At 35.7% G+C, this 25,788-nt stretch overlaps 2 long non-coding RNA genes across 4 annotated transcripts; both read right to left on the bottom strand.

The window, feature by feature from the left end:
• Positions 1–1,174: 1,174 nt before the first annotated feature.
• Positions 1,175–24,233, bottom strand: LOC106072304 (uncharacterized). 3 transcript variants are annotated; one of them, XR_008779566.1, is made up of 4 exons: positions 24,124–24,233; positions 21,042–21,138; positions 7,035–7,159; positions 1,175–1,321 (listed from the first exon to the last, which is right to left on the bottom strand). It is a non-coding gene; the product is annotated as an uncharacterized LOC106072304 (long non-coding RNA). The 3 variants fall into 3 exon arrangements; XR_008779567.1 differs by having other exon boundaries at positions 7,035–7,125; XR_008779565.1 differs by lacking the exons at positions 1,175–1,321; positions 7,035–7,159 and adding an exon at positions 18,851–19,157.
• On the bottom strand, positions 7,188–9,886 carry LOC129927912 (uncharacterized). Its single transcript, XR_008779568.1, has 3 exons — positions 9,506–9,886; positions 7,650–7,745; positions 7,188–7,329 (listed from the first exon to the last, which is right to left on the bottom strand). It is a non-coding gene; the product is annotated as an uncharacterized LOC129927912 (long non-coding RNA).
• Positions 24,234–25,788: the final 1,555 nt, after the last annotated feature.

Below are 25,788 nucleotides of genomic sequence, written 5' to 3'. Positions count from 1 at the left end.
CAATTATGTGGAGCTTAGATCTTATGTTGAGGAAGACATGAAGTCACAAGCAATAGCCAGCAACAAAACTGTAAAGGAAGGATTGCAATGCATTTAGAAACAATGTATAAAGAATCAATACCAAATTGTTGACAAAGCTTGTATCAACTCACTCTGGTACAAATCTTGTAAACGTTAGTTATCATTCTCTGATCATGTTGCCTGCTTTCCCTTCGAGAGAGGGGAAATTTTAGAGACCGTTTCTTTCAACGTTCGTCGGTGCGGCGGCTTAGTGAAATACCGGTGTTTCTGGAAACACTGGCTCCGAGGCCTTTCAACGTTCATGGCGCGCTGTAGCGTAGCACGTCAGGCTCCGTTCTTTTCGCCTCCATAACTAACCTTGTGAGTCAGATGCAGAGACAACTAGGTTCGCGATGCTCCCCCACACGCCGGGGGGGGGGGAGGGAAGACGTGTGGCTGTTTTTACATTGGTCACCTGGCCTTTAAAACCGTAACCAAAGCGACCTTAAAACTCACTGCTCGCTTCCTTTCACGCTTCCTTTCAATTGCTCTAAGGGAGTAATTCTCAGCATGGTTCGTTACTAATGAGGTTTCTGATTCGGATCATGTTGTCCAATTATTCCTTGTAGATGACAACGAACGATACAATCAAATAATGAACCAAATAGCTAAAGTGGCCCAAGATGGCGTGAATGCTTGTAAAAACCAATTGTGGTAAAAATCACCCAGATATTTAAATCAGTCACCCCCCCCCCCCCTTTCCCAACTGGTCCAAGACAAGTGATAGGATCATAGCCTGTTGAGAAAGCTAAAAGCATGAAATAGCGCTAAACAAAAACAATTTACAAAAATATTTCTTATCGCACAGATTTATTTTTGTAGGTCTAGATCTATTACAAATTTAATGACATGACTGATCCAAACTAATTGATACAAAGCTTTGCTCTTTTTTTTTAAAGTATTCTTCTTTTATATATTTTTGCTCGTTTTAAATAAAGTGAAACTAATATGTGTATTGCATTTTTCAGATGTACTAAGGTGTTTGTTGACATCTGTACATATTCCATTTGCTCTGTAAAAATATTGGTTGCAAATATATGATAAGAAAATATTGCCAGCGACCGATTAAAGAAACAATAATACTTTAAAATGAAAATGAAAAAATGCAAACATGTTTAGATATAAATCTATGATTTTATTAACACGTTTCATCCGTCATATTCTAAGATGAACCTACAGAAGTCAAAGGTTGAAGTGCAAAGTTCATAGTTAAGTAAAATCGATACACATTGCATCACAGTAGTTGGATTCTCTACAGATTCTGAAAAGAAAATGTAAACTTATGTATACCAAATAAAGCATCTGGACCTTATGGTACACTAGCTAGATTACCATCGAAGAACTAAGCGATAAGCTAGCACTAGTGTTTCAAATACTTTATTCATGCATCTCTTAATCAGGTCAGTTTACCAAGGGAATGGGGGGGGGGGAAGGTAACGTCACTGCCCTATTTAAAAAAGGAGAAAACTCTGACTCAGGAAACCTTCACATCATTAATTTCTCCGACACAGACTTTTGACTTTGGAAAGACCCGCTTTATAATGCGCCTCTTACACATACACGTACTGATTGTTTGGGCCCGTTAATTCTGGTATCACTTTTATTTATCCACTTCCCCATCCCCCACCAACAACAAAAAGTTAGTCCTTAGTATGACTATAACTTTTCTTCGCTTTCTCAATTCTATCTGAATTATATTTCAACCGTAACCCCTCTCTTCCTTTTTTTGGTTAGTTTTAATTTAACTGCAAGCAATGAACGTATTAGACACCACATTCATTTCTTCAAACCATCAGTTTCAGGCTTGGAGAAACAAGGAACCCAATAGAATCTTACATTCCTGTTCCCCTTTATACATTTATTTTGGTACTTTTTTCTCTAAATATGAGGAAGTGTCAATTTGGCTTTATTGATTGTACTCGTTTATTTGAACCCTTTTGAATGTAGCAAAATGACAATAGAACTAGATTTATCTTTTTAACGCTATTTGGATTCGTTTTTTTTTTATTTAGTCTAAATGGATCCATCGATTAATCGTCACGCACTTTTCAGATTTTTAATCTCTATATATAGCATCTATGTTTAGTTTTAAATATTTTATCAACATTCTTTAATCATTAAAAAAAATCTTTTTAAGTCATTTGAAAAAAAGTAAAAAAAATGTGCTTTTAAAATATGGAATTTGATATTTTTTAATGCTTAATACATAGAATGCGACATTTTGGGGGTAAATGCCGAAAAAAAAATTACAAAAGTTTGATAGAGCTACATAGCCGTATTTATGAACTGTGGTCGTTAGGTTGCAAATCTATCAAAACCTGTTGTTAGTGAGCCCCTGGAAACAAAAGCAACGTGTGCACACATTTCCATGAGAGGGCTCTCAATCAACGAGTGGTATTTTTGTGTTTATATAGTAGAAGATTAGATTATTTACAAAATATTAAACTATTCTAGTTTACAATAATATAGTATAGTTGGAAATATTTACACAATATCGCATATATATTTATACTGAACACTCAACACAGAATACTGTTCAGCATTTTTTCATTTAATACCAAGAGGTTTGGAAGTGTATCCTTTTCATCATTTTAGTTTTAAAATAATTCTAGAATATCTAGAACATTCCATTCTAAGCCCAATTCTCCTACAACCCGACCCCCTTTTTCCTTAAGAAACGTATTCTTTGATAGTAAAGAAGATTGATGTACATGTTATCTCCGATGTCTTAATGGTAAGACCCAAAAAGTATTTTCTTTAACTTGCTAATTGGGAAGGACAGTTTCCATTGGACAGACAATATTTAAGTGTTATAAGGTCGCGCTGTTATAGAAACTATAAAAGTACATTAAAATGGAATATAATAAAATAACAGAGCCTTTGGAATACTCTCGCTTATTACGAAGTGTACTTTTGAATTAGATATCCTGTACATTATATCAAAGTCATCAAGTAACCAAGTCAGTCATCGTTTGCACTTCGTCGCTCCCCTAAAGTGACAGAGTATTTCTAGTTTCCTACTTGAAGCCCAACTGAAATACATGGAATGTAAATAATAAATCAAACACACAAATATTTGCCCGTCGGCTCTTAAAATAGTTACTTTTGTCTTCGTATGAAGTCATTTCAAAGCAGGTTACTTATGTGCTTATCTACTCTATATACTATGTATGAGCTTATCTTCTCTGTAGACTATGTATGAGCTTATCTACTCTATAGACTATGTATGAGCTTATCTACTCTATAGACTATGTATGAGCTTATCTTCTCTATAGACAAAGTATGTGCTTATCTTCTCTATAGACTATGTATGAGCTTATCTACTCTATATACTATGTATGAGCTTATCTACTCTATATACTATGTATGAGCTTATCTACTCTATAGACAAAGTATGTGCTTATCTTCTCTATAGACTATGTATGAGCTTATCTACTCTATTGACTATGTATGAGCTTATCTTCTCTTTAGACAAAGTATGTGCTTATCTACTCTATAGACTATGTATGAGCTTATCTACTCTATAGACTATGTATGAGCTTATCTACTCTATAGACTATGTATGTGCTTATCTTCTCTATAGACTATGTATGTACTTATCTACTCTATAGACTATGTATGTGCTTATCTACTCTAAAGACTATGTATGTGCTTATCTACTCTATGGACTACGTATGAGCTTATCTACTCTTTAGACTATGTATGTGCTTATCTACTCTTTAGACTATGTATGTGCTTATCTACTCTATAGACAATGTATGTGCTTATCTTCTCTATAGACAATGTATGTGCTTATCTTCTCTAAAGACTATGTATGTGCTTATCTTCTCTATAGACAATGTACGTGCTTATCTTCTCTAAAGACTATGTATGAGCTTATCTACTCTATAGACTATGTATGTGCTTATCTACTCTTTAGACTATGTATGTGCTTATCTACTCTATGGACTACGTATGAGCTTATCTACTCTTTAGACTATGTATGTGCTTATCTACTCTTTAGACTATGTATGTGCTTATCTACTCTATAGACAATGTATGTGCTTATCTTCTCTATAGACAATGTATGTGTTTATCTTCTCTAAAGACTATGTATGTGCTTATCTTCTCTATAGACAATGTATGAGCTTATCTACTCTATATACTATGTATGAGCTTATCTACTCTATATACTATGTATGAGCTTATCTACTCTATAGACAAAGTATGTGCTTATCTTCTCTATAGACTATGTATGAGCTTATCTACTCTATATACTATGTATGAGCTTATCTACTCTATATACTATGTATGTGCTTATCTACTCTATAGACAATGTATGTGCTTATCTTCTCTATAGACAATGTATGTGTTTATCTTCTCTATAGACAAAGTATGTGCTTATCTTCTCTATAGACTATGTATGAGCTTATCTACTCTATATACTATGTATGAGCTTATCTACTCTATATACTATGTATGAGCTTATCTACTCTATAGACAAAGTATGTGCTTATCTTCTCTATAGACTATGTATGAGCTTATCTACTCTATATACTATGTATGAGCTTATCTACTCTATATACTATGTATGAGCTTATCTACTCTATAGGCAAAGTATGTGCTTATCTTCTCTATAGACTATGTATGAGCTTATCTACTCTATTGACTATGTATGAGCTTATCTTCTCTTTAGAGAAAGTATGTGCTTATCTTCTCTATAGACTATGTATGAGCTTATCTACTCTATAGACTATGTATGTGCTTATCTACTCTTTAGACTATGTATGTGCTTATCTACTCTATGGACTACGTATGAGCTTATCTACTCTTTAGACTATGTATGTGCTTATCTACTCTTTAGACTATGTATGTGCTTATCTACTCTATAGACAATGTATGTGCTTATCTTCTCTATAGACAATGTATGTGTTTATCTTCTCTACAGACTATGTATGTGCTTATCTTCTCTATAGACAATGTATGAGCTTATCTACTCTATATACTATGTATGAGCTTATCTACTCTATAGACAAAATATGTGCTTATCTTCTCTATAGACTATGTATGAGCTTATCTACTCTATTGACTATGTATGAGCTTATCTTCTCTTTAGACAAAGTATGTGCTTATCTTCTCTATAGACTATGTATGAGCTTATCTACTCTATAGACTATGTATGAGCTTATCTACTCTATAGACTATGTATGTGCTTATCTTCTCTATAGACTATGTATGTACTTATCTACTCTATAGACTATGTATGTGCTTATCTACTCTAAAGACTATGTTTGTGCTTATCTACTCTATGGACTACGTATGAGCTTATCTACTCTTTAGACTATGTATGTGCTTATCTACTCTTTAGACTATGTATGTGCTTATCTACTCTATAGACAATGTATGTGCTTATCTTCTCTATAGACAATGTATGTGCTTATCTTCTCTAAAGACTATGTATGTGCTTATCTTCTCTATAGACAATGTACGTGCTTATCTTCTCTAAAGACTATGTATAAGCTTATCTACTCTATAGACTATGTATGAGCTTATCTTCTCTATAGACAAAGTATGTGCTTATCTTCTCTATAGACTATGTATGAGCTTATCTACTCTATATACTATGTATGAGCTTATTTACTCTATATACTATGTATGAGCTTATCTACTATATAGACAAAGTATGTGCTTATCTTCTCTATAGACTATGTATGAGCTTATCTACTCTATATACTATGTATGAGCTTATCTACTCTATATACTATGTATGAGCTTATCTACTCTATAGACAAAGTATGTGCTTATCTTCTCTATAGACTATGTATAAGCTTATCTTCTCTATTGACTATGTATGAGCTTATCTTCTCTTTAGAGAAAGTATGTGCTTATCTTCTCTATAGACTATGTATGAGCTTATCTACTCTATAGACTATGTATGAGCTTATCTACTCTATAGACTATGTATGTGCTTATCTTCTCTATAGACTATGTATGTACTTATCTACTCTATAGACTATGTATGTGCTTATCTACTCTTTAGACTATGTATGTGCTTATCTACTCTATGGACTACGTATGAGCTTATCTACTCTTTAGACTATGTATGTGCTTATCTACTCTTTAGACTATGTATGTGCTTATCTACTCTATAGACAATGTATGTGCTTATCTTCTCTATAGACAATGTATGTGCTTATCTTCTCTAAAGACTATGTATGTGCTTATTTTCTCTATAGACAATGTATGTGCTTATCTTCTCTATAGACAATGTATGTGCTTATCTTCTCTAAAGACTATGTATGTGCTTATCTACTCTATGGACTACGTATGAGCTTATCTACTCTTTAGACTATGTATTTGCTTATGGACTCTATAGACAATGTATGTGTTTATCTACTCTTTAGACTATGTATGTGCTTATCTACTCTATAGACTATGTATGTGCTTATCTATTCTATAGACAATGTATGTGCTTATCTACTCTATAGACTATGTATGTGTTTATCTACTCTATAGACAATGTAAGTGTTTATCTACTCTATAGACAATGTATGTGCTTATCTACTCTATAGACAATGTATGTGTTTATCTACTCTATAGACTATGTATGTGTTTATCTACTCTATAGACAATGTATGTGTTTATCTACTCTATAGACTATGTATGTGCTTATCTACTCTATAGACTATGTATTTGCTTATCTACTCTTTAGACTATGTATGTGCTTATCTACTCTATAGACTATGTATGTGCTTATCTACTCTATAGACTATGTATGAGCTTATCTACTCTATTGACTATGTATGAGCTTATCTTCTCTTTAGACAAAGTATGTGCTTATCTACTCTATAGACTATGTATGTGCTTATCTACTCTATGGACTACGTATGAGCTTATCTACTTTATGGCATGTGCTTATCAACTATATAGGCTACGTACATGCCTATCTACGCTATGGACTACGTATGTGCTTAGCTACACTATGGACTACTTACGGAAGACAAAAATATGGACACAGTGACGTGGTGCAAGGATCATTCAAGCAGACGACACCGTTCTCGCAGGCTCTAACTTGTAGAGGTGTACCTAGAACAAACGGAGCTAACTTGTAGAGGTGTACCTAGAACAAACGGAGCTAACTTGTAGAGGTGTACCTAGAACAAACGGAGCTAACTTGTAGAGGTGTACCTAGAACAAACGGAGCTAACTTGTAGAGATGTACCTAGAACAAACGGAGCTAACTTGTAGAGGTGTACCTAGAACAAACGGAGCTAACTTGTAGAGGTGTACCTAGAATAAACGGAGCTAACTTATATCGTATGGCACAAAGTTTGTAGGAATACAACTTGACATTTTTAATTCCTCGTAATTGTATCTCTAGAGCCTACATTTTTAAATGACTTTTGTAAACAATTGTGTTGCTGCAATTAATATTGGACTTCACTAGTTCTCTTTTAAATGTAATATTTTCAAATTTAAAAAATTTACGAAGTCTGGTAATACCTTGGTTCAATAATTGTTTCTTTAGTTCAACTTTCAAAAGTGTTCTAATTTACAAACTGAATAAAGAAAGTGTAAAAAAATAAAAAAAATAAGCCAACACAAATTACCGGAAGTCACCATCGCAGTTGTAGAAAGTATCACAAAACAAACAAATAGAACTAGTTTCCTCGTCATTTCAATTAATGTACCGTCAGGCAGTGTACCTTTGAAAAATACAGATGTCAGTGAAACAGAACAAAAAAACTAGTACGATAAAATAAATATCAGAGTTGCAGGTAGCATGTAGCAAGGATGCCTAGAGATTGTGATTGTTGATCTATGCCTGTAACGTGGTAGAAACATATAGACCTTGGAACTATATAAAGGCTTGTCGTTTATTGATCAAGTTAGTTGCTGTAAGTCGGACACACAAGTGAACAGTAGAGATTGTTAGTTACCATCTAAACCTAAATGTTGAACAAATGTCTTATAGGTTGTCCTACATTCACACACCCCATACTAAACTCATTTAATAATTCCCTCACTGAAATACTGGCATCTTCTTTTCATTTATCTCATCTTACTGTGAGCTTGCGCTCCCAGAGCTATATTTTTATATATTTTATTTTTATAGGCTAGTGCCAAACTTATTATTTGTACTTCCGCTTTTTGTGTATAAAAAGTTATGCCACGCTGTTTTAAAAAAAGTTGAGTGTGCATTTGACCAGTGGTCAGTACCATATCTGTCTGTGTGACAGCTGAAGATATTTGTGGTCTGTCGTCTAATTATATTTTTATTCCTGTACCTGGGACGGCCTGCTATTGTTACTGCTGCTTTTAGCTGCTTTTAACTGTTCGCTTTTAGCTGCTGTGTTACTGCTGAAATACATGCTGCTGTATCTAATATTGCTGCTTATAATTGCTGTTGTAGATCTATTCTAAGTCTAGGGAATCTAGTGTTATTTTGTTTCTGCTATTGATAGTTTTGTTATTGTTTCTGTAGATCTATTGAAGTCTATTCTAATTCTAGGGAATCTGGTGTTATTTTGTTTCTGCTATTGATAGTTTTGTTATTGTTTCTGTAGATCCATTCTAATTCTAGATCTAATTCTAGGGAAGCTAGTGTTATTTTGTTTCTGTAGTGTTGCCTTATTAGTGGCTTAGTTATATTTATAGTCTGTTTCTCAGTTCTGTTCTTAGTGAATAGTAAGGTACTGAGCCTAAGGACAAGGTGTTCTTGTTTATAGTTACGGGTTGGTTGTAATAGTAGGATATTGTAGATCTAGACTAGTTTATTGTAGTGTGTTTATTGTAGATCCAGGTCTATAGTGTAGTAGTTTTAGTGATTTAGTTAGATAGTTGTTTTGATCAGTTTGTGTTAGATAGTTGGTTTGGTTAGTTTGTTAGTGGTGTAGGTTTAGAGGGTTTTAGTTAGTTGCTGAGTTCAGTTGTAGTGTTAGTGTATATATTATTTTTTATTATTGATTTATTTTTGTATGTAAATAAAGTTTCTTTTTGTTTAACTAAAGTTTGTTATCTTGTTTTCACTTAGGTAAGTTAGTATAGTCAGTTTTCTGGTTACTTAGGCTACTATAGCCCCTTGGTCACCATACCGAGGTGCACAGATTGAGCCCACCCAGTAGCGCAAACATCTGCCTACTGTTGGTAAATTTTAATGTTGAGCAGCAGAGAATAGGTCCTCTCCCACTCGCGCCTGCCTGACCTGCTCACATTACCAAAAAATTACAAAAAATTTCATTCACAGTTCTTACTGCATTAACGCAACTGAAATCATAACGTTTCTTTCTCTCCTAATCAGGCCTTCTGTAAACACTGCCTGAGTTCACGTGTGTCAGCTGTAACTACATTTAACACTATCGCGCTGCCCATAGGGTTATAACAATATGTACGAATAGAAGAATATATAATTCACAAATACAAAATGAATGCAACATGACAGTATGAAATAAAAAATAAAACAAACCAAGAAGCTGAAGAAAGCACTCTTTCACTGAACAGTCCAGTCTCCACAGACTGTGTTGATTGATCACATTAACAGGACATGTAAACACGCTTTATGTTTTGGTGATCTATAAACAAATTTGCTAAACATGCGTCTTTTAAGAATTGATTTAACGAGTTTACGTAGAGAGATTGTGTTCGACTCGCAGGTTGCTACTTAACATTATACAGCTTTTATTATTAGTTTATTTATATACTAGCCAGATATAACCTGCGGCTCGCGGGTCTTAATTTGTGTATCACTGATATAGTCACAGATATAGTGTATTAGAAGCAATTAAACAAAATTATAATGTTAGCCATAGTAGCCTAGTTAACGACTAAACACTTTGAAATCGTATTAACCTACATCCAACTAAATCCGAAATAAAAGACTTGTAAAGTTTCTGTTCTACGCATGCGTGACCTTTCGGTAATGTTTAATTTAAGAAGTGCGCGATATTATGAATGGAGCTATTGGGTTGAATCGAAGTTCTTGCGCACGAATGTTTGTAAAAATGCTTTAAAGACACAAATTTGAAAGTAAATTTGATGAAAATATGAAATGAATGGACAATATTTTGAATGTTCATACGTTAAAGTATAAAACTATTTTAGCGATGATTAGCTGTATCGTCTAAGAATAAGATCTAGGCTTTGAGAGATTTTTTGTTCTGCGCGTGCGTGACCTTCCGGCTTATATTACAAGATCCATAAAATAGAAATACTTTCATAGAGTTGAGCAACTTTTTTTTAGAGTCATAAATTTGTTTTAGTGCTTCTTTACATATGTTACTTTGCAGTTAGTATCCAAGGAACATTTAATTTATCAAGATTGGACAAACAGTTTTTATTTCTATTCGGGACATCAGAGGCGGACTGGGTATCAAATTCGGCCCGGGCATTACCATATAAACCGGCCCACAAATGTCATGTCATATATTTTCGGTGTGTGTGGGGGATTTTAAACCTCTCCGAAATTTCTATATATATTAGTGTGTGTCTATATGTAATTAATCTTCATTACATTCTTATCTTTCATTCTTTCAAACGTTTTTTTCTACCCTAGAACACTCTCTTCCTATAATTAGTGAAAGGCAGAATACACCACCAAGGGACAGCTAGGGAGTCTGGGGGAGCGCTGTAAGCTCCCCCCGGATCCAAGCATTATTTCCGTTATTTTAAGCTTTAAAAATGCATATTTTGAGGTATCTACAGTGCAATTAGCCTGCTACTCTTCCGCTAAAAAAAATCAAAAACTAAATCTTCTATTCAGTGGAGTCCAGCGACTGGTAGAAAAAGGTAAAATGCTTTAGTTTTTGTATTGGAGGTGGAGGGGGGGGGGAAACAAAACCCCTTTTGGCTACGCTCATGAAATTTGGTGACTGTAGTTTGCTTAAGTTGGCTGCACTGGGAAAGTAAGTAACGTTTCCCTTTCAGACAATGAGATCTGAGGCCGGTGATGGTTCGAACTCCTCCTCTCTCGGCTACGCCTATGTGTTTTATCATAGTTGTAAGCCTAATTCTATTCAAAATATATAAAGTTTAATAAGGCATCGAAAACTGGATGTATGCTTTCGTAGGCTTACATAATGTATACTATTTATACATGTATGTAGTCTGAAAACTATAAACACTACAATAGTAGCCTTAATGAGTTTCAAACATTTTGGTATTACTTATAGATTACAGACGTTTCTTCAAAAAAATAAAAATAATTAGGTCCTACACATTTCACGTGTCAATCTAGTCATGCATGTTGATCTGTGACTTAAAATATGCTAAGTCATTGGTTTTCCTGGCTGACTCAAGCAACCCATTCCTTTAAAGTGGTATCACCACAAATACAAAACTAGGTGTCTATCTAGCCGTCGTCCTCCCTACATTGCTCTATGCCTCAGAAACATGGATAGTGTACAGTTAACATGCAAAGAAACTGAATCACTACCACGACATGTCTGTGAAAACTACTGAATGTCAAATGGCAAGACAAAATACCAGATACTGAAGTCCTTCAAAGAGTGGGTCTGCAAAGCATCCACACAATCCTGATGCAGTCCCAGCTGCGATGTGCAGGACACGTATGTAGAATGGAAGACCCTAAACGACTCTTGTATGGCCAACTAAGCGAAGGAAAACGCTCGCAAGGTGGTCAAAGAAAGCGCTTCAGGGACACCCTCAAAGTTTCTCTGAAGACGTTCAGCATAGACCTAGCCACCTGGGAGACAGAGGCACATGACAGAGCATCATGGCGTCGCGCTGTGAAAACTGGCGCACAAGTTGCTGAGGAAAAGAGAACAAAGCAAGGCCAATGACACTAGCTCCAGCTGGAATAACGTGCCTAGTGTGCGGCCGAACATTCCGGGCTCACATAGGTCTCACCAGTCATACGAGGAGACACAAAACCCCAGTGCAAAGCCCTCAGCCCCCTGGATGACAAAGTGGTCATAATCGAACTACGATGGACGAACTATATATATATATATATATATATATATATATATATATATATATATATATATATATATATATATATATATATATATATATATATATATATATATATTCTTTACCAAATAAGAGAAAGCATAACGGTTGGAGAGGTACTTCTAAATGTAAAAAGCTCTTGCTTTGTCCTAGATCTAGTACATTCTCAAAAACGCGATTTGTGTATGAATATATTATTTAAAATGTAAATGATTCTAAATCTCCTTTCATTAAATATCGGATGTGACAGCGCTATATAAATTATTGTAATAATTCTCATCATCAATGACTTCATACTAAGCATAATTTTGCCATTAATCATAACGGTACATATATTAATTTCGATCTAGATTTATGTTTTAATTAAATAATATTTTTTTTTGTAAGCCTTAAGTGTAGTATTTTTAGATCTATGTTATTACAAATAAACAACAAGAAACTTACATTTTTTCTTTTCAAATCGCCGAAAGTATAACTTTATACGGTTATACCCATATTGAGCTATGAATAAGTTGGGTGGTTCGCAATTTCGCGGCTGTGTGTATGTGTTTAAGTTAACTTCTATTAAGTTTTGTTAACGAGCTAATTGTCTCCCCTTTTGCCGCGTTATATCAATGTTTTCTAACTTAACCTCTCCCATCCCTCTTTTTCGTTAACTTTCAATGGAACCATCAAAAACAGGTGAGGGAAGGAGCAAAACAAAAATAGGAGTGCCATCAAAGGCCCATGCCGACCAGCAAAATGATCAGGCCAAACACAGTCTCGAAGACATCAAAGTAGTGTTGAAGGCCATGCCGCTCGTGCATAGCAGAAAGTACGGTCTAACGTTTTACAAATGATAATACGTACAGTGTATAGTGTAATTCTTAAATTATATTCTTGTTGAATTTCAAACAAAATTATTTGTCATAATAATATAAAAAAAACACAAGAAAACGATTCGCTCCTTTGTGTCTTGCTGCTGTCACTTTTTTAAAAAGTTGTCTGCATTTAATTTTTTTTTCTTTGTTCGCGACCAGACAGGCCCATTTGGTACCGGCCCACCGGGCATTTGCCCGTTTGCCCATATAGCCAGTCCGCCCCTGCGGGACATACATACAAACATACATAAGACTTGTCTTCGAGTCCGAAGATTAATGAGGAATAAAGTATTTCCTCCAGCCTGCGCAGAGTATTTTTATAGTGATAATTGTCTCGCGCAGACCTATACCACTCTTTAAGTTAAATGCAGTTCACAGTAGCACATACATACATACATACATACATACATACATACATACATACATAGTTCTTACTTTATGCTTTATGTTATAGATTTCAAGTTTCATATGTATCATATGTCGGAATATTAAATTGTTAAATATTAAATAGACTTTGAATGCTTAGACCAGCATCTAATCTGATAGTGTTGATACATGCTGCGTCTCGATTCGGGAGTTTCTTACCAATGGAACTGGTAAGAGCTACTCTAATTTCAAACCTTGTCTGCCTTTAGGTGCTATGACTACCACAGTAAACCTCGTGTAAAAATCAAAAGTGTGTAGCTATGAAAAGTTTCAATTAATTAGGATATTTTTCTGACAATTCCTACAACTCACCTGGTGCCTAATGTAGCATTCCTTATAATAACACTACCGAGGTCAAGAAAGCAGTTATGACATGATCTTTCTAAGGAAAGTCTCTTAAAGTGGAAGTTGTGGTGACGTTCAAATCGCCCATCCTTTATCTCATGAGATAGAAGTGTAATTATAGATTTTAGAGGCAGCTTGCAGCATATTGTGCTACAACCTAGAGCTACAAAGGCAGTCAAAATGAAAGATAATAGCAATATATACATAATAAAAAACTCAAGATAGTCAAATGAATACAAAAGTTATAATAATATAAGTGGCAATTTAGATTAAAAGTTATAATTATAAGAATAATAAGGAAAAAACAAACTATCAGATTGCACATTTCACAAACAGTGAAATGGTTATCCAGCACCTAACTGCAGTCAACACAGCTACACAAAGTATGAGAAGTACCAGGTGGCCGAGCCTCGCTCGGTTAAATCATTTTTTTAAGGAAGGATATTGACCCGAATTCATTTTGGAAATATTTGTGTAATGACGAAAATGAAGACTCGGGTAAAGACTACCAATCTGATGAGTTGCTTTTGTGTTCTGTTAGTTCTAGATGTAATTGTACGTGGCGATTACAGTAGAAAGTTTCTTAGGTCCCACGAAAGTGTAGACAAACCGCAGCACACATCATGTCGTTTTACATCTTTTTCATAAAACTCTTGGCACATTAATGGCCTGGAAGAAAGTCTTTAAAGTGTAACTTCTCAAATGACTACTTTCAGGCATTTAATATTAAAAATAGTATATTTATTATGACTTTAGGAGAAACATCAAGTGAGGCAAATTTTCTACCTTGTAGGTAAACATGCACTTAGAAACACAGTAAAGTGGTGCATTTTTCCGTAGGAGACATACAACATACATACGATTTATTTAGCCAAACTCTCGCCTGGAGGCGTAATATAGCACTACTGGCCCTGATCAGATACTTATCAACCTCCCTTAAAAGCAATGGGTCATGTGATACTATTTTTCCCTGATTTTTGAAGTTGTCTACCACGTTAAGGGAGGGTCTATTCACGTGATCTTTAGGGCTGAATAGATTTTATTTGGTGACTTATAGAATATGACTTCCGTCAGGGGCGTAACTAGGGAATTGGGGACCCTGGGGATTTACCTCTTTGGGGGCCCCTTGCATTTTAACATTCGACATATGACATTAGATAATGTACGCACAAATATATACGCCCAAAATCAAATTGGTTCAGTATTTCAGTAAACTTAACAAAAAATAATCATTAAGACTCTTTTAATGAATAATACCGTTGTTTATTAGTTAAACAATGCACAAGTGAAAAATCTCACTTGATATCGCTTCACGTCGTGCATTCTGTGCAGCAAAGACATCTATAACATCTTTCTAGTATTTGTGACTTCACTGACATTAAAACCATGATAAGCTTTTATTGCGTCATTGTGCTCCTGAAATGGTTTTTGATGAACTTGAACTTTGAGAATGATCTCTCACGTGACGTAATAGAAGTAGCCTGAGTTAGCAGTATTCGGAGGAGGTTGCAAGGTTTGAGCACGTAATTACCATATGAAGCCTGTTTCTTAAATATACGTCTATTGGTGATTGTATTACTGGTTTGTTGATGAAAAGTGCTAGGGCATCAATGACATCATTGAAAATGAGATTTGCCATTTATTTCATCATACAAATAAGAAAAGTAGGACAGTTTGTCATAAGCATGTCTTCATCTAGCATGTGTCTTGGTTCAAGAAGAAACCAAAGGTAGGCCTACCCGTTTTCTTTCCAGCCTTTGGAATCTGCCCTTCATCTCCATATGAAATCTGTCCAGCGTTTCTCTCGCAATACGTTTGAATTGCAGTTCTATTGACAGTCCTACATTAGAACTCAACTTCCCATCAAGTCTTTTCTTTCTTCTGGTTGTTTTGATTACAGGGAATCCATAGTATTCACTACTTTCTTTTGCTTTTTCGATGGATTGGGTTTTTGTCAGTTTCTCATCATTTTGCAGAAAGCATGAACGAATACTAATTTCTTCAGCAGCTTCCCGTATGTGCAGTCCAATTTTTTGTAGTTTCTTCTAAACTATATTAATTGGGCGCGGGAGCTTTAACCAGAATTCCAGATAGGCAAAAAATTCATAATTTTCCACTGCACGAAGAAGCTTCTGTGCTAATATTATATGATATTATGTCATTGTTGGTTGTTTATGTTTTGTGCGAAAGCAAAAGTATTCAAAGCATACAAAAGTGGGACAGATCCATATCTCGTTATGCTTTAGTATAGAAATACTCCGATAAGCGGACTGCCGTATTCACCATCACAACTGCTGATTAGTAGAAGACTCAGGGAATCATTCCAACTGATCCCAAACTATTGAAACCATCGGTAGCTGAAAATGCAGAGACATAACTCAACGAACGGCAGATGAAAAGCAAAGTGAAATACGATGCAAAAGCAAGACTACCTAAAGATTATTCTGTCGGAGAGTTTGTCTTGGTCAAACATAGCAGAAAGCAGTTGTCATAAAAAAAAAACATTCAGCACTCAGATTTTACATCATAAAGACAAACGATGGAAAAACATACAGAAGAAATCAACGCTTTTTGAATAAGAGTTTCGATGAAGACATCTCTGGGTACTATGATACCGATGAAGACACTGAACAGCAAACTGTTGGAACAAACGAAACAGACAGTTATAGACCAACGTCTAGAGAACTTGTTGTGCCAGTCAAGACAACCAGAAGTGGACTAATTGTTAAAGTTCCTAGTAGATATCACTCTTAAGAACTTTAAAAAGAAAGTATGTGATAATAGCTTCAAAAAGATATTATATGATATTACGTCATTGTTTTTTGTTTATGTTTTGTGCGAAAGCAAAAGGATTAGATGGAAATACAAAGAAAGTTTTCATTGGATAAAGGAAAGATGAATAGAGGGGTAATAACTCGAGTGTGAAGGTTAATTCTGAAATTATAGACGCCAAACCCGAATAATGGACTATTCTAGCATTATTAAGAATAACTTTTGGATCTGTTATACTCGATTCTCCAAATTTTGCTTTAAGGTTAATTAGTATAGCCATAAAATACACGCCATTTAGATCTATTATTAGTAAAGGTAACAAGATACCTGGAATTCGCTGTATATCATGCAGTTTTATTCGTGGCTAGAAAATTTTAAATGTAAAACTAACTTTTAACAAAACTTTGATCTCTGTGGAAAAAAAATATTTTTAAAATGTCAACAAAGTCAACGTACTGATAGATCTAGATCTAGGTTTAGTCATTGTTATAAATTTAATCCATAAATGTTGAAAAAAAAAAGACACCCGTTGACACTATTTGTCAATCAAATATATTAATTTATGTATTTACAAATAAATTTCGGACACCCATTTGGGCCCCCCCCCCTTAGGTGGGGACCCGGGGGATCTAAAATTCTTCCCCCTCCCCTCCTTAGGTACGCCACTGACTTCCGTTTTTGCGAGGTTTATAGTTACAGCAAAAGAGGCAGTTACGTACGCAAATTCGTTGACTGCGAGCTGGAGTTTCATGTTCAGTGTGAGCAAGTAAGGCGTGTTATGACCATTTCCTTTGTTTAAGTATGGGACATTAGACTTTGAAGATTGAACACATTGTAATAATTCACCAGCAAAATAAAATATTACCCTACATAGTTGGACTATGTTAATTATTCTAAGCTATATGATCTTAGAATAGTTAGTCTTACTTTGAAAAGAACATTTTCATTCATAAAACATTCTAGCCAAAATCCTTTTACTTTTTGACCAATTCAACTAATTGAAGGACAGATGAAAAAAAAATGAAAGAGATTTTTCTCCACCATGTATTAAAGCGTTTCTCAAATTGTAGGGCGCGATTCTTTCATGGAACGTTAAGTGCTAGCAAGGGGGTTCTCGAATCAGTGTTTTTGCTGCCTATTATAAGTCTATATAGGAGTATTAACTAATTATTAATTTTAGTGACAGGGAGCAATGTTAATTTCCTAGAGGTTATGTAAGATGATGTCATAGAAAGTTATGCTATTAAATCAAATGCTATAGATGCTGAATAAATGAGATATTTATGTAGTCATGGCATGTATATCTTGTTTATGTGGTCATGGTATGTATATTATTTATTTGGTCATGGTAAGTACCGTTTGTTTCTTTAATGCTTACTTATAAAGTTGTGTTAGAACAAATCCTTTAACAATTTGTCATGGACTCCTAGAGCTGTGAGTGCTGAAGCGAAATTGTAGTTCAGAAATGTTTTAGTTTTATTATCATTGTGTGTTACGTCATCTTCTCCTTCTAATTGGGGGGGGGTATTGGTTCTGTTTCCAAAGGGCCATAGATTTTCAGAAAGCCTCAGATGTCTGTCTGGTACAATTTTTGTTCACGTTATTTCTCACACACTCTTGGATCAGGTTCAAATTTTGCACAATTATTTCGTGTACCTGATAAAACGAAGAATCAGTTTTAAAGAAATTAACCAATCATTTAATTACTTATTGGTAGTTAATTATTTTGTTTGGTATCGAACACAGTGGAAATAGAGCTGGACAAAAGCGGTGGTAAAAGTTTCATAAGTCCCCTTTATACATTATGTAGAAATGTAGGTCGTCAATTAAAAAGTTTGAAACTAACTATAGATAGCTATGAAACCTTCTATTTTCATAAGCCTTTCACTTGTTCAGTAGTTTATGTATTGGCTTGAGGAAAATTGAGACGACGGATTCTAATTCAAGTTGTACAACTTTTTTTTTTATAAACTACATTTAAAAATGTATATTGTTAGTCTAGATCTATTAGAAATCTAATCACACGACAGATCCACATTAATTGATAAAATTACACTCCACATAAGCTTTGTTGTTTTTTTTTTAAAGTATTTTGTATGTTTTTCTTGTTCTTGTTATTAATTGCAAAATGCTATCACAAGGAGGAACTCCCCATTCCATCAAACATGCCTAGACATGTACCCTTGCAATTAATGTTTTCTTGACGCTAAACCCGTGACTCTACTTGTTAAATCTTGAACTTGATGCAGTTTCCTTAGATACACTAAGTCTCATTTGAACTCGATGTTTTGTTCTTTGTCAACATAAAAAGTTTAGAACCGTCGTTTTAATGTGAGACTTGGACTGAGCTCATTGTTTATTTTAGCGTCGAAAAGTAATGCTAGGCATTCACTTACAACTTGTTATTATTTCAGAAAAACAACAACACAAAAGACTCATTGAATTCTAAGACATTTACTAAGTCCGAGACATAAATACAAAAATGTACAAATTTATTTTTCAATGTTTTTATCAGCTTATGGTAGCGTTTAAAATAATTCAGCATTTATTCAAGAGATAAAAGGTGAACAATACTAATTGAATTCATATTAAAATAAGTAAAAAATGAATTGAGCATATCAATATAATAGATGTAGAGACAATAGGAAGAGATGCATAGAAACATTGGATTCAACGTTTGTGTCCAAAGTCTATGGTATAGCAAAGCCGAACTGTGGGGCACAGATGTAGCCACAATCACAGGTGCTGGAAACAAAAGAAAACAAAAATATTATAATATTATTAAAAATGTTTTACTATTCTGGTTTCTGATATCGTAACAATATTATCAAAAATAATGTTTGTGTAGAAATCGTACTTACATTGCTGTTATATTTTACAATAAACTCAGAAACATTCGGAATTTAGATCGGAGTTACCAGATGTCCAAGATATTGAAAATAGTATTTATAAGATTTCCAGCAACATGTTTTATTATGACCTCAGTGAGTGTCCATGAACAGTCGAGCTTGCACTCTATTATGACCTCAGTGAGTGTCCATGAACAGTCGAGATTGCACTCTATTATGACCTCAGTGAGTGTCCATAAACAGTCAAGCTTGCACTCTATTATGACCTCAGTGAGTGTCCATGAACAGTCGAGATTGCACTCTATTATGACCTCAGTGAGTGTCCATGAACAGTCAAGCTTGCACTCTATTATGACCTCAGTGAGTGTCCATGAACAGTCAAGCTTGCTCTCTATTATGACCTCAGTGAGTGTCCATGAACAGTCGAGATTGCACTCTATTATGACCTCAGTGAGTGTCCATAAACAGTCAAGCTTGCACTCTATTATGACCTCAGTGAGTGTTCATGAACAGTCAAGCTTGCGCTCTATTATGACCTCAGTGAGTGTCCATAAACAGTCAAGCTTGCACTCTATTATGACCTCAGTGAGTGTCCATAAACAGTCAAGCTTGCACTCTATTATGACCTCAGTGAGTGTCAATGAACAGTCAAGCTTGCACTCTATTATGACCTCAGTGAGTGTCCATAAACAGTCAAGCTTGCACTCTATTATGACCTCAGTGAGTGTTCATGAACAGTCAAGCTTGCGCTCTATTATGACCTCAGTGAGTGTCCATAAACAGTCAAGCTTGCACTCTATTATGACCTCAGTGAGTGTCCATAAACAGTCAAGCTTGCACTCTATTATGACCTCAGTGAGTGTCAATGAACAGTCAAGCTTGCACTCTATTATGACCTCAGTGAGTGTCCATAAACAGTCAAGCTTGCACTCTATTATGACCTCAGTGAGTGTCCATGAACAGTCAAGCTTGCTCTCTATTATGACCTCAGTGAGTGTCCATAAACAGTCGAGCTTGCACTCTATTATGACCTCAGTGAGTGTCCATGAACAGTCAAGCTTGCTCTCTATTATGACCTCAGTGAGTGTCCATAAACAGTCGAGCTTGCACTCTATTATGACCTCAGTGAGTGTCCATGAACAGTCAAGCTTGCACTCTATTATGACCTCAGTGAGTGTCCATAAACAGTCGAGATTGCACTCTATTATGACCTCAGTGAGTGTCCATGAACAGTCGAGATTGCACTCTATTATGACCTCAGTGAGTGTCCATGAACAGTCAAGCTTGCACTCTATTATGACCTTTGACCAAGAGAAGGAACCTTAGTTTAAAACTGAATGACTGTGTGTGTAAGTGCATTTTTCTTCATCGTCTTGTTTATTGTGTATTTAAACATCATCATCTTACTTGATGCTTGCCGTTTAGTTTCTCCCTTTAGATTTGCAATACTATAATTACTAAAGTCTTATGGTTTTGATTCGGGATATCTGTTATTATGTGATTGTGAAAAGTTTTTTCAAAGCTATCGAAAAAAAAAGAGTCAGTGAAATACTTTGCTTTTGTCCCTGACATGTCGTAAGTTTGTTGTCCCTGACCTAATGTAAGAGTGTTGTCCCTGACCTAATGTAAGAGTGTTGTCACTGACCTGATATATATATATAGTACATTGTCTTCTCGGACATTAAGACTTAACTAAATTATTAAAATAAAACAGCACATTTAGTAAACATTGATTTATCGTTTTTAGCAAATATTTTTATGTAAACTTGTTTGAACTTACTGGACACATCGAACTGGACAATCAGACATCAAGCATGGATCATCAGAGCAGGACATTGCATTAAAACAGTTCCTGTTTAACACTTGTTTTGGTAGACCTATAAAAAAAAACAATGTTAAATCTGAAATAAAGTAGAAAGATACTAAGCATCTGTTTCCAAATGTATAAATTCCTTTAGTTTGACCTAGTACAACTTGGCGCCACACTATCATGAAGGTCCTCAGAGTAGGTGAGAAGAGGATTTAGAATTACCAGTGACAGATTTTTGTGGTAGCAGCTTACCACCCAATACGCGGGAGGATCAAAGTCAGAAATAATAAATAAATTTTGAAATAAAACATTTTAATAGCAGAATAATGCACTGTAGATACCTCAGATTATGCATTTTGTTGGCCCTCAATAACGGAAATATTAATTGGATGCGGGGCTCCCTCAGACCCCCTTGCTGACAAGGGCGGAAAGTCTACAATTTTTTTCACTAACTCCAAGAAATCTAGGGTACAATGAACGTCTTCTGAAAGAATGAAGGGTCATAATATAATAAAGATTAATTATGTAGACTCTCTCACACACACACATATACATATTGTTATTTTGAGACTTTTGTGAAGGTGTGTGGTTGGTTATCTGAGTGAATGTGAAAAGGGTGAGTGCTCTAAGGTATGGGCAGAGCTTTAAAAAAAAGCTTCTTTCTTGTTATGTTAATTATTTTGTTGAAGTTTTATTTTTACTTTTTAATTTTAATCACATTTACCTAGACTTATGAACGAACATTTGTGGATAAAGGTCGCTGCCAATAGCTCAGTATCACTGGGACAGTTTTTGTGAAAGACTTATGTTTTATTCCTATGTTTCACAACAGCTCTAGTAATAAAACGACTTGCTTAGAATCATGTTGTTGCAAATGTGTTTTTCAATACGTTATACATAATGTAACAATATTGTAATAACTTAAGTGAGGCAACTCAACGGACATAGACGTTTATTTATACGACATCACAGGTACACAAAAGCAACATCTTCTCTTAGCACAGTCTCTCCATATTGGCTCTCTACGTGGGCGGAAATCGTTCTCCTCTCTAATGTTGACATCCTTTTAGGTCTAGTCTATAACAGTGCGCACCTCTCTACTAGCCTTGATGGCTGTGCGCATGGCAGAGTTATAACATTGCCCCCTTCTTAGAGCTTTTTGTCCCGAAAAGAAACAGTGCAGTGGAGGTTTGACAGTTCAGGTGGAGGTCGATCGGTAGCCATCTGCATAGTTTTCCTCCAGTGCCGCTTTCTCTTACTCCAGTTGACCAGGTTGTTGTTGCGACAATGACTTGGCCATTTGACACACAAAGAGATAGTGTCGAGCACTGTTTTCTTCAGCACAGCCTTTGATCGGACATGCTGTCTCAGCAGACCTTCCAATAGACGCCTCTCAAAGGAGCTGCAGGTTCACATGCAGCCACGTTGCAAACAAAGTCCAATGCACCGCAGTCATCCTCAGCTAACAGTCTCACGTCCAGAAGATAGGTCTCTTCAGGTTCAATTGGAAAATGTCTTCCTCTTGACATCTCAGATTTAGAGTGGTTTGATTGACATTCATCTATGCCAATGTCGATGATGATGGTAGAAGTACATATGCGCTGTTGGTGGTTTTCTTGGAATCTAAATTCTTTGTGTGATGCGCCGCACGTACAATTCATGGTAAACTTCTGGATGCAGTTGTCGAGCTTCGAATTTCCCTCGTGAGCACCGGCAGATAGGCAGAGGTCTTTAAAGTCCATAGAAACAGGCTTGAACGCAGACCCAACGTTGTCTTGATCAGTCCAGCTCATTAAGGTACTGGTAACAGGTACAACAGGAACAAACGCTTCAGGCACATAACAGACTTCAGTTAAGGTACTGGTAACAGGTACAACAGGAACAAACGCTTCAGGCACATAACAGACTTCAGTTAAGGTACTGGTAACAGGTACAACAGGAACAAACGCTTCAGGCACATAACAGACTTCAGTTAAGGTACTGGTAACAGGTACAACTGGAACAAACGCTTCAGGCACATAACAGACTTCAGTTAAGGTACTGGTAACAGGTACAACTGGAACAAACGCTTCAGGCACATAACAGACTTCAGTTAAGCTACTGGTAACAGGTACAACAGGAACAAACGCTTCAGGCACGTAACAGTCTTCAGTTTCTTCATTTGTCTCTTTCCCTTCGATTCGGTACATTCCCTTGAGATCGTCGCAGCAATCGTTGTCACGTTTCGCGTCTTGAAAGTCATCCTCGCAACACAGTCAAAGAAGGCGCTACAATCCCCAGCGCCCCCATCACCACTGTTTGTGCAGCCACAGTCCTGACCAGGTAACTGCCCTTTCACTAACGAGTTTATTTCTTCTTTCGCTTGCGACACAATTTTAACACTTTGGTCTATTTTGCCTTCTACTTGCAATACACTTTCATCTACCTTGTTCAACATTATGTTCCTGCTCATGTTCCGCATCATGATCCTAATCGTGTTCATTTGTTCATTAAATGCATCCCCACAGTCCTGGATCTTGCCAATGACATAAACAATCCCAGGTGCAATTTCAAATTGATAGGTCTTCTTCATCGATCAGAGCTTGCCGCAGACTAGCCGTGAGCGTTTCCCTGCTACCGACGGGTTTTAAACCTCGGTCCCAAAGCTCTTGTCTTAGCTCTTTAATTAAGAGCTGATGTAATAGCTTCAACGATGACATAGAGATCGAATCCTACCTCCTCTAGATGTTTATTTACAGGACATCACAAATACATGTAGAATAACACGTCTTGAGCACAGCATCTTTACATCAGCTTTCACTTGGGCGGAAATGGTTCTCTCCCCCATGTCAACATCCAACTTAGTCTTGTCACTAATAGTGCGAACCTTTTTTCTGCACTAGCCTAGATTGCGGTGCGCATGGCAGAGTTATAACAATATATACATATATAGACTTTCTTGCAATAGTAGAACCTGAGATACATGAGATTATCAGACTACGTAATAATGGCTGCCTTGCGAAAAAGTATTAGTGAACTAAATACTATGTACTAAAGCAATACAATCATTTACCATAAGTCACTGTTGCAAGTGCAATTAAAGTAACAAAAGAAAGAAATGTACAATGTTTCATTATGACGTCGACGTCTCTAGTGACAGACTTTGCTTTGAAATGCGTTGACTATAAAATGTTTGGCTTTATATTAGTTCAGAAAAAAAGGATGTAACTTGAAAGGAACAATCAATCAAACAACTTTTGCCTTGTAGCAATGTCCTTGTGTTAGGCGATGACCACAAACTAGTTAGATATCAGGATATGTGACAGGAAAACATTCATAACACAAACTTACAATCAAACACAAACACACGCATACTCCAAAAACAAACATTAATCTCGTCGTGCCTGGTGGTTTCGTTTTGTTTAAAATTTTAGTTATCCGCTTTTTCGAAAATGAGATTCAATTCATTGTTTATCATTAAATCTATCCTTGACATTAGAATGTAAAAATACATAGAGATCTAGATCAATATTAGAGACATCACTGATGTAAACAACATTCTACAGAATGATAAACTATACATGCTTCTAAATTTGTTATTTTGATTAGACTCATTATAGATTTTGGACAAAATAAAAACATTTTTTTAAACTTATAAACTTTTCATTCAGTTAGATTACAATGTGGCAAACAATGTAAGCTTTAACCTGTTGTCTTTCTGACTAATTCATTTTTATGTTGTATAAATTTGTATGCGTCTTGCGAAAAAAGACACACTTGGAAACAGGTAAATGTGGGAGAGTTCTCAACCGTAACGGTTGTAAGGTCTGTAATGTATCTATGGCGGCGTTGTGTGTTTTTATAGTTTTAGGACTGGATTACTTAAATTTGGGATTTCCTTTTAGCGACGCGACTTGCACATTATTTTGGACGGAAGTAGTTCTGGGATAGTAACGGCAGTTGGAGACGCACTCTTCTAGCTAAGGCAAGACGTTGTTTTGATTAGTAACTGACAGAGGAATGAGCCTCTTCTTTAGGAATGAAAGGTAAATTTGAAGTTGAACAAGCTGAATCAAGTTATTTTCTAAATGTATATGTATGGGGAGTGTTAGCGAGCCGCAAGCCCTGAATGTGAGTTATTAATCATTTTAAAGTACAGTTAGATCTGCACAACATGTCATATCACCACAACAGTGTGTGTTATGGTTTGTTAATGTTGCACGGCGTTTTACTTGATCTATAATAGAAGACGGTTGGTCGTTGTGCTGACAACCTCGTTAACCGCAGGCCACAGAAACAGATGACCTTTACATCATCTGCCCTTTAGACTTCAAGGTCTGAAAGGTGAACTTCTTTTTTTTTATAATAGATGACGACATCAGCAATTAATTGTTCCCACTTCCTAACAGTGTTTAAATGACGTCATTCTGCTTAAACTTTTTCGTGCTAAACCAGGTTGAAATCTAGGTCATCCTCTAAAGTTTACTCGAATTGTGACAAAATAAAGTCTATTACCTGCTCTCAAGCAGCTACAAAAATGACGTTCTTTTTATGCTCTATTTCTTAATAATGCTATGATACACTAAGCACATCAAAGAGACAGAGAGTGGGTCATTATCTGAGAGACTAGTGTAGAGTCTTGTCGATTCAAACCCGTCAATGCTTCTCAGCCACAGCGTGCAGCTTGGGTGAAATGGTCGTTAGAGAAGACGATGAGGTCAGTAGGTAAACAAAACAG

The sequence above is a fragment of the Biomphalaria glabrata genome, chromosome 8, assembly GCF_947242115.1.
Source record: "Biomphalaria glabrata chromosome 8, xgBioGlab47.1, whole genome shotgun sequence".
NCBI classification, from domain to species: domain Eukaryota; kingdom Metazoa; phylum Mollusca; class Gastropoda; family Planorbidae; genus Biomphalaria; species Biomphalaria glabrata.
Note: the sequence above shows the minus strand (reverse complement) of the source record. Positions and strands in the feature narration are given on the sequence as shown.